This window comes from Pteropus vampyrus, unplaced genomic scaffold (genome assembly GCF_000151845.1).
Source record: "Pteropus vampyrus isolate Shadow unplaced genomic scaffold, Pvam_2.0 Scaffold59, whole genome shotgun sequence".
Lineage (NCBI taxonomy): Eukaryota > Metazoa > Chordata > Mammalia > Chiroptera > Pteropodidae > Pteropus > Pteropus vampyrus.
Genome location: NW_011888840.1, coordinates 2159069 through 2168945, shown reverse-complemented (window position 1 = coordinate 2168945; position 9877 = coordinate 2159069). Strand labels below are relative to the sequence as shown.

Below are 9877 nucleotides of genomic sequence, written 5' to 3'. Positions count from 1 at the left end.
ATCGCTGAAAAAGAGTGTAATTCTCTTCTGTAAAGAGCGGCCATTGCCCTTTTGCTATTTAAACCAAAAGATGTGTGTGAGAGACAGACAGAGAGACAGAGGGAGACAGAGCATTCAGTCACGAAGCGCTGCCTTTCAGAAGCTGATGAAGATGCGTGGGCCAGAGAGAGCCCCAGAGAAGCTCTCCTATCTCCCCAGCTGCTTCACTCACCACTGGCAAAACAATCACACAGCGGAGAACAGCAATGAGGACGACCACGACAACACTTTCCTTCTACTTCCGGTTCTGCTCTTCCACCCAGAACTCGCTGTGCAACCTCAGGCAAGTTACCGCCTCTCTCTGGTCCTCAGTGTCCTCATTAGTCAAGTTAAACATCGAGATTCCTGGTATCCCTTCCAGCTCTCAGACTGAGGGATGCTTCTGTAGCCATGATCTCTTTTGCTTTCACCCCCTTCCTGAGGAGATGAGCAGGTCAGACTGGCCACATGCCGCTCGGAGAAGGTGGCAGGGTTCAGCGCCAGATCCTAGACGAGAGCTGTTGACTTCCAACACCAAGTCCAATGTCAGCTGACTCCACTAAGCTGCCTACAAGGCTGTGGACAGAGCTTGCCCAGGACCTATGCACGTCTAACCTCTTGCAACAGAAAGGGTGACAGACACTCTGAAGCCACCGCATGGAATCCCTGGCCACTCCAAGGGATCAGTATCTGGGGGTGGTTCCTTCTGTCCTTCCCTCCTCCCCTCCTGCCTTCCTTCCTCTGATTTGCAGAGAGGAGAGAACAGTAGAGGAAGTAGAAGATGCTGCAGGAAAGACAGGGGTGGCTTGGATGACTTCCTGAAGCCCCTGCCAGATGTCAAATTAACAGGGGGAAGAGAAGAAACCACCGTAAGCATGGTGTGTGTGCGTGTGTGTGTGCGCGTGTGTGCGTGTGTGTGTGTGTGTGTGTGTGTGTTGGTAAATGGTGAGAATGAAGAGCTAAGTGTGGAAAAAGCCCTCACAGCCACCTGTATTTCCTCTCTAATTACTCTGTGTTTTATATTTCTTCACAAATCAATGAGCTTCCTGTTAAACATTAGGCGAACCTTCACGAGTCAGGGGGAAGGACAGAAGCTCCCCCATGAAGACGCGCCAGCTGGAAGATGGTGAGTCATGACACAGCCTCCTCCACTTCTCTCTGGTGAATGTTCCCTGGGGTCCAGCACGAGCAGTTCTTTCCCAAGGCCCATACAGGCAAGAGGAACGTCAGCCAGGCTGGAACCCAGGCAGAACCCCACCAGGCTGGGGGCTTCGAGATCTGGCAGCAGGCCACTCACTCTTCCTCCTCAAGCAGCTCAGAGCGCTGGAGATGCAGCAACCCCCATTTATATGAGGGGTGCCCTCAAAGCGGGCTAGATAATGAGACGAGTGCTGTCCCACAGGTGTGGGATAAAGGCCACCACCCGCAGGGCACAATTCGTGGGGGACTAACGAAAGCCTCCTCTAACCAAAATATCACTCCAACCTGCAGAGTGACCCTTTCCTGAACCTGGCTTGAAATTCTCATAACAGAGTCGCTCATGGCTGGGACAACAAAGAGGAGGCCTCGGGGATCAATAAACTAGCCAGAACTTTGCTCTAGAAAGTCCTGATTGCAGCGGTAGTAAATGCCATCTTAGATGCTCACTCGATCTCATCCATCCTTGATTTCTGAATCTGCAAACCCCACAAAATAATGAGAAACGTTGATTGCAGACATCTAGCACAGGGCCCTGGCTTGTGGTGTGTGTCTGAGTGAACAGCAGCTGTTATTACAATCATCTCGGTAATTTCTAAGGTCTGTGTTGAAAAGTCCGTGGGCTGACGGGGCTGCTCCGCCCCTAGCATCCATCGCCCATGAGTAAAGGTTCCCTTGCTGGCTGGGCTCTCAGGAAATGAGCCAGGGCAGTGGTTCGCAAAGAGTGGTCCCTGCATCACCTGGAAATTTGTTCCAAATACAAATTTTGGGGCCCCACCTCCAGACTGAGTCAGCAGTTTGGGGGGTGAGGCAGTCACTTTACGAGCTCCCCAAAGTGATTCTGATGCCTGCTCAAGTTTGAGAACTACCGAGCTTGGGCAATAACCACGAAGTCTGGCCGATAATCAGAATTTCCTGGGAGTAGCTAGGGGAGAAATGCAGGTTCCTGGGGCCCCACCTCCCAGGGATTCAGAGTCATCAGGTTCTGGGATGCATTTTAACAAGCTCCATGGGTGATTCCACTGAGCTAGAGGTTGGCTTTGTCGGGAGAGGAAAACACAGAGGCTGGAAGAGACGCAGGGGTGCGGGGGGCCGGGGAGGGGCCTGGGGGACACGGGGCTGGTAGGGTTGGTGGCGCCGGGAGAGGAGAAACTGCTGAGGATCCGTGTTCTCAATGGCAGTTCCACAGATTTACGGAATGGAATCTCCTACAGACTTCTCACTTTCCAACCAGGGAATCTGAGTCCCAAAGAGAAGCCACCATTCTAAGTTCACGCGGCTCACGCCCGGCAGAGCTGAACTGGAGCCCGGGGTCCTGCTTCCAAAGCCGGCACCCTGTCCGCTGAACCCACGCTCGAGTCTTTGCTCTCTCTCACCGTCCCAGGAGCACGCTCTGCAGCCCAGCACCGAATCCACACACACGTCCCCGGAGTTGACCGAGCGAGGTCAAGGGAGGAGTTGGAGTCAGATCTGAGGGCGGATTTAAGCTCGGTCACTGGGTCGTTGAGCCACCATGCCATCCTCTCAAGGCCTCAGTTTCCTCACCTGTAAAATGAGGATCAGGTCTGACCTCACAAGGCTGCTTAGCAGGTCAAATAAAATGACACAGTCGAAGGCGCTTTCAAGGCTGTCGATCTACCCACAAGTGCAGGGGCTAAAGAAAGGAGTCGTTACGATTTCTTGCCTAGAAGCACTTACAGTCTAGCTGCGGGGAAGAAACACACTCAAAGTATCGGGGGAACAATTCAAAGCTCCCCTCCATGCTAAGTGCAAGGTCATACCCCTGTGCCTTTGCTGGGGCCGCCCTCCGCCTGGAAGGCTGCCCCCCAGTACCCTGAAAGTTCTAGAATCCCCCCGTGATGTAGTTCAGTCTGTGCCTGACTTTCTCCACCTGTGAGCTTCTTGAAGGCAGGAAGTGAGGCTTGTTCAGTTTTGTGGCCCCAGAATGTCTGATGTCTCAAAGGTGTGCTCAGGAAGTGGTTGATTCAGGTAGGGAGGCTTTTGGGCAGAGGGGCCTTAGAGAGCGGGCCGGGGCTTTTCGGGTGGGCAGGGGCCTCCGAGAATTCCTGTGTTGCTCCACTGGAGCGAGCACAGGGAGGACAAGGGTGTCAAACCAGCCAGAGGACACCGGCCGGCTCCTTGCTTCTCCAGCCCCCGCATGTCTGTCATTCACCCCGCCATCCGAGGTTCTCAGGTTCCTGCAGAGCGCAGTCAGGCGAGGGCAGGAAGGGAGGAAAATGAAACAGGAACCACCAATGCTCTACCCGTGGGGGCCCCCAAAGCTACTAAATTAAAGAGACAAGCAAGAAGCAGGGTCACAGCAAACGCTCGGCGACCATGGCAAGGCTTTCTGCAGATCCGGTCGTTTCTTTCTCCCATTTTCCCATGAGCTGTGTGACTTTGGGCAAGTCACAATGCTTCTCTGGGCCTCGCTTTGCTCCCTTTGCAATGGGAACTGAGTCAATAAGGAGCTATGGGGCTATTTTTCTCTAAAGAATAAAGCAAAACAACACAGCCAATGGGGTAACTGCCACTGGTCTGGCGGAGCAAAGTGGATTCAAAGCTGGCACGGTGTCCTGGCCCTGGCGCTTCCATAGATAACCGGCAGTAACAACGATGAAGTGAGCAGTGACAACTCATCTTTATCGAGTACGTATAGGGCGCCAGGCACTGGACGAGCACTTGTGATTCGTTATGTTGTTCATTCCTCACGACCGCCCTTTAAGGCAAATGCTATTGTTATTCCCATTTTACAGCTGAGCAAACCGATGCTCAGAGAGGCTAACTCTGGACTGGTGAGCAGGTGAGCCGGGATCTGAACCCGGGCAGTCGGGTTCCGGAGCTCACCTTCCTCCCCACTGCACTCTACCAAGCCTGGAAGTTCATGTTTCCATATTTGGGAAAGACTGGAGGATCTCAAAAGGCAACGAAAATAATAATTTTCTAGACCAAGGACTCAGTGTGGAAAGAAGGGCCACACTGGGACCATGCACAAATTCAAACTCTACTGAATCTCAGGAGCTTGGTTCCAACTTAGGGTCGGGTTAGGTGCCGTGGAGATGGCTCAGGCCTTGGAGCTGGACACCCTGGGTTCCGGCCGGAGCCCCACGCACAGGCCTCCTCAGCTGGGGTCAGGCAGCTGCTCTGGGGTCCCTTTTCTCATCTGTCAGGGGTTCTGGAATGACCCCGCCCAGATTCGCAGAGTCCCTTCAATGTCCACGTACTCCACATGCCAAGTTTTAAAAGGTTCTGTCTCTCACACGTGAATTCGTTTCTCCACTAACAAAACAGCGAGGCATTCGTTCAGCTGCTGGAGTTGCTGATCGAAACAAGGTGACCATTGTCATCCGGTGCCAGCCCAGAGAAAAAGACAAAACACCCCCAGCCCCGCCCCAGCATGTTTTTAGGCAGCCAGTGCCACCGTATCTTGGGTACTGTACAATTTCCACCGGTTTCTGGAAATACTGACTCCCATTATGTGGACTTTTAGGAAAACACTGGCCTAAACAGTTTCTGAGGTCTCTTTTAACACCGAGTTCAACAATTCTACAGAATCGATTACGTCCGTAAGTGTTCTCGCTAATAGGGAGGGTACACTCGCTCATCTTATCCCGTCCGCTCAGTGCCAGAAAGGCAGGAATGGGGAGGACCCCTTGCAGTCTGGGGGTCAGCTGAGGACACCCGTCGGGCCGGCCTCTGCCACTTCACACCGAGGGTGGAACTCACTGGGACCGAGAGGCCGTACCAGCTAAAAATATAAACAAGTTCAAGAAGGGTTTCGATGAACTCAAGGAGGAGCGAACGGTGGAGTGGGGGAGAAAACTGTTCAGGTTTCGTCCTGTGTTTCTGCAGCTTCCTGTTACAATGGCGTGCTTGGCCGGGCAGAACTCGGATGGCTCCGCCGCCCCTGTGAAGCTGATGTCCTCGTGTGAGGAGATAAAAAAGAAAGAAGGAAAGCAAAATGAAACAAAGGAACGAGGGCAGATGATAGTTTCCTGTGTCCACATGCAACGTCCGTGATCAGAAGGAAATATATAGCCATTGTAGGAAATTTAGAAAGGAAGAAAAACAATCATCTCTGATTCCAGATCTGAGGGTTCACTGTTCATGTTTTGCTGTACAGTAGCTCCATCTGTGGTTTCGTTTTCCACCTGTTTGGTTACCCGAGGTCCAAAAATATTAAATGGAAAATTCCAGAAATAAATAACGAAGTTTTAAATTTCGCGCCGTTCTGGGTAGCGTGGTGAAATCTCGTGCAGTCCCGCTCCGTCTGGCGCAGGACGCGAAGCCTCCCTTTGTTCCAGTGTATCCACGTCTGCTCCCCACCTATCAGTCACTTAGGAGCCGTCTGGGTGAGGGGACTGACTGTTGCCGTATCACACGCTCGTGTTCAGGTCGCCCCGATTTTACTTAATGATGCCACATTCACATAAACGTTATTACAGCATATTGTTTTAATTGTCCTATTTTATTATGACTTCTTGTCATCAATCTCTTACTGTGCTATACATACACACCTAGGATAAAGTTTAATTTACAAATTAAACTTTATCCTAGGTGTGTATGTTTAGGAAAAATCACAGTATATATGAGGTTTGGCACCGTCTGTGGTTTCAGGCACCCACTGGGGCTCACGGAACATGGCCCCTGTGGATAAGGGGGGACTACTCTATTTCCATCTGCATGTGTGTGTTTTCTTTTAAAATAAGAACTATACAGTCGGTATCCTGCATTTTTTGTTTAATATTTAACACTTTAAAAAAATCATGATATTAGACAGATTTGCTGTATGACTTAAAGGTTTCTACTGCTCATATATTTAGCCATTAATTGATTGAATCATGGAATTATTTTACCCTTCAGCTCTTGTTGGACATAGGTTTTCTTTTCCCAATTTTCTGCCTTATAAATGATGCTGGGATAGACCCATTTGATTATTTCTTTTCAGAGAAATAACGATAAACCTCAAAATCTCAGAGTGTAACATTTAGCTAGTTGCCCTTACGTAGACAAAGGGCATGTGAGAGACGAGTGGGCACACGACGAAGAGTCACTGGAGCGCTCGATCCGCAGTTGCTACAATGCCATTTTAAAGGCTCCAGGGCCCCACTAACCTGTGCTTTCCCCTCCTTCGCCACGGCTATTGATTTATGCTGAACACTCTTCTTTTGGTCCCTAGAATCTGAGCATTTAGAGAGTGAAAGAGACACGCAGGCACTGGGCTGAAGCACACCAGGATATGGCCCTTAACCAGAAATGCAAATCTCCCAGCCGACAAATCCCAAACACCGAGCTCATCCGTCCCCCACCACTGCCCATAGCCCAGCCAGGTAGCCTGTGTCTTCCATTTTACCTGAGTGAGCTGAAAGGGAGTTAATTGGCTGGGCTGTGGATCGGTAATCTGAGAAGGAAAGGGTCCGTCTGAAATGGAATTGTCTTCTCAGAGTCTCAATTTTATTCGATAAGAATAAGTCATTTCTTTTCTTCTCAGCCTTAACTCTACTAAAAGCCATTAAGCACTGCCAGAGACAGAAGACATTTATCTGTTGGCAAGTGTGAATGCCGCATTCTGTACCTCCAGCAGGCATAGAGATTAAGCTGTTTACTTGGTGACCACCCCGAGGGAATGAAATGGAGCTCTAATGTGACAGCATTTCAGAAATGCATCTTTTCATTAATTTTTTTAAATTGAGGTAACATTTGTTAATAATATAAGCCATCATGAAGAAACTTAACTAGATAGAAGAAAACTCAGAAAGGTAGTTCCATGAGCTCAGGAAGAAAACGAATGAACAGGAGGAGTACTTTACCAAGGAGACTGAAACTCTGAAAAAGAACCGCACAGAAATTCTGGAGCGAAAGAACTCAATGAGATTAAGAATGCATTAGAAAGCATTGGAAATAGAGCAGGCCATATGGAAGAGAGACTTGGCAAGCTGAAAGATAGAAATCTAGAAATGATTCAGGTGGAAGAGGAGAGAGAACTAACGTTAAAAAAAAAAGAAAGAACTCAGAACTGTTCAACTCCATTAGAATGGGCAACATAATGAGAATGGATCTTCCAGAAGGAGGAGAGAGAGAGGTGGGGGGGGACAGAGAGCCTAGTCAATGAAACGCTGTTTTTAAATCTCAGACTCTCATCCTCCATTCCCCGCCTGTAAACCCACTAGGAATTTGCAAAATTAATTTAACTAAATTACACTCTGACCAGCTCTGATCACCACATGCAAGTGGGGTGACCAGTAAATGACCTCACTTAACTGGTTCTTGTTTTAGAAAGGAGAGTGGGCACCTGAAGGATGCTGAGAGAGCAGTAGGACAACCTGTTTAATAACTAAGATCGAAGAGAGGTCGGGTACCAGTTAGTTTCCTCTGCATGTTCATTCATACTCATAATTTAATGCGATGAAGTCTCTCGGTGTGGCGTATTCAGATTCTCCCCGTTTAGGGAAACAAACCCACTTGCTCATCACCAACAGAGTTCCCTTCACAATCTGTCCATGCCATTCCTTCTGCCAATCTGGGGTCACTGCTACTTCAAAATGCCACTACAAACTTACCTTGCATATGCAGAAAACCTGTCAGGATGGATTCCATCTGGGGTCATTTATTTTGGATCCTTTTGGCACTCTTAAAATTCAGAGTCCTCAGTTCCTGGAGCTACTGCTTTGCAATTTTTGTCACATGACTTTGCTGATATATTTGGTCTCCACCTCTAAGTACCTTAGCACTTGAAGGTAGAGCCTGTCTTTTATGTTTGGTCCCTGCTATGCTGAATGTTTGTGTCCCTCCTAAATTTATATGTTAAATAATGCCCAATATAATACTATTAAGAGGTGAAGCCTTTGGGAGATGACTAGGTCATGAAGGTGAAGTCCTTGTGAATGGGATCAGCGCCCTTATAAGAGAGACCCCAGAGAGCTCCCTCGTCCCCTTCCACCATGTGAGGACACAGGAAGAGGGCCCTCATCAGTACTGTGAGGAATACATTTCCGTTGTTTATAAACTACCGGGTCCATCCTATTTTTACTATAACAGCCCACAAGGACTAAGAGTCCCCAACAGTGCTCAAGGCGAGAGACTTTCTTGCTCAGCTCCTAGAATGAGGTGGGAGAGTTTTCATATTGTTCTCATTCTTATTTTCTCTCCAATTTATATGAATATATATGTGCATATCCTTATAAAGGGAATATAAGCACATTAAATAAGTTTCGAAAGGTAGAGACGCTGTCGTAGTCCATCACCAACACTCACCACTGTACCAAGGGCGCGAGGCTCTCTGATGAGACTAACAGTTAAGGAGACTTGTTTACATGCAAATTTTGCAGATTCGAACAGATTATTTTGGATTTGCAGATTTGGATTTAAAATGTATCATGAGATGCCCTCGACAGAGCAGGGTGGCTGTGATTAAGAGGATGCACCCTGTCTGGGTTGAACCCTGGCTCTGCCACTTACCAGCTGTGTGACTTTGGCCAAATTACTGAACCCCTCTGACTCTGGGCATTTCTGGATTCCTTACGAATTGTTATTCTACTACATATACACTTCATATGTTCCTGTTTTACCGAATGTCCCATGTATGCATCTACCCTTAGTATTATTACATAGTTCTCATAACCACCATTCAGACAGTTGTGTAATATTCTATTCAATCACTGGCTCAGAGTTAAGTAAATGTTTTCTAACTTTTTGCTGAAATGCACTGTTTAAATGACTGTTGAAAAAAAGATCAATATCCTCAATTTGTAGGATAAATGAATTATCTGCCATCTCCTGGAGACTGTGTGTAACATAAAAGGCAGCCGAGACCCTGGTAGAGCCCAAACGCATTGTACGTGGTTTATATTCTCAATGAGAAGAACCTGTAATTCTCCTGCCAGGAGCCCATTCACATAGACCATCCATCAACCCTATGAAGGGGGACTACCTGAGATGCGATGAACCACTCACCCCCCATTCAAGGCAGCCTCCTTTCTTTTATCCTGCAATAGACCCCAGCCCGTGTCCCCTGGGGCTGCTTCAGGACATCGGCTACTGTCCATGCCCCACAGTTATCTCACCTGAGCACGAGGGCTCTCTAGTCCAACAAAATGTGCCACAGGATGGCACCTCCTGAGATTCTTTTAGTCGCCGCTGGTGGAAACGGGCACGGGTCATGGCTTCCCCTGTCATCCCAGGATTTGGCTTCTCTCCTGATCAGGCTTCTCACCTTTATTCCACGTGATGACCCAGGCTGAGTGTTTAAGGGTACGTCCTCCATTACAGTCACTCTCGAGAGAGACGTGCGTGCATCTCCTCACTCTCTCTCCCCATCTCTCTCCATCTCTCTCCATCATCTCTCTCTCTCCATCTCTCTCCATCATCTCTCTCTCTCCATCTCTTTCGCTTCCTTCTCCTTAATTCCCTCCCTCTCCCTCTCCCTCCAGTCCTTAAAAAAAACAAGGAGTTTTATTTCATTCCTTTCCTGAGCCCCAGGTTTATGCTTCTGCCCTTAGGTCAAAGCTGCTCTTCCCACAGACGTGGGTGTCCAGTTCACAGAGGTCCCTTTGCCCCACGTCCACTGCGCCTCGCTCTGCTCTGGACCAGAACCTTCTAGGTGCCTCTGGTGCCCTCCTGTATTCCAGCTATTTTCTCCCTCATCTTGTCTCTGTTCTTAATA

General features: G+C 48.7%; 1 long non-coding RNA gene across 2 annotated transcripts; it reads left to right on the top strand.

The window, feature by feature from the left end:
• Positions 1-96: 96 nt before the first annotated feature.
• LOC111740182 lies at positions 97-5419 on the top strand. Of its 2 annotated transcripts, XR_002780477.1 has the most exons (3): positions 97-887; positions 1079-1144; positions 2397-5419. It is a non-coding gene; the product is annotated as an uncharacterized LOC111740182 (long non-coding RNA). The 2 variants fall into 2 exon arrangements; XR_002780476.1 differs by having other exon boundaries at positions 97-1144.
• The last annotated feature ends 4458 nt before the right edge of the window (positions 5420-9877 follow it).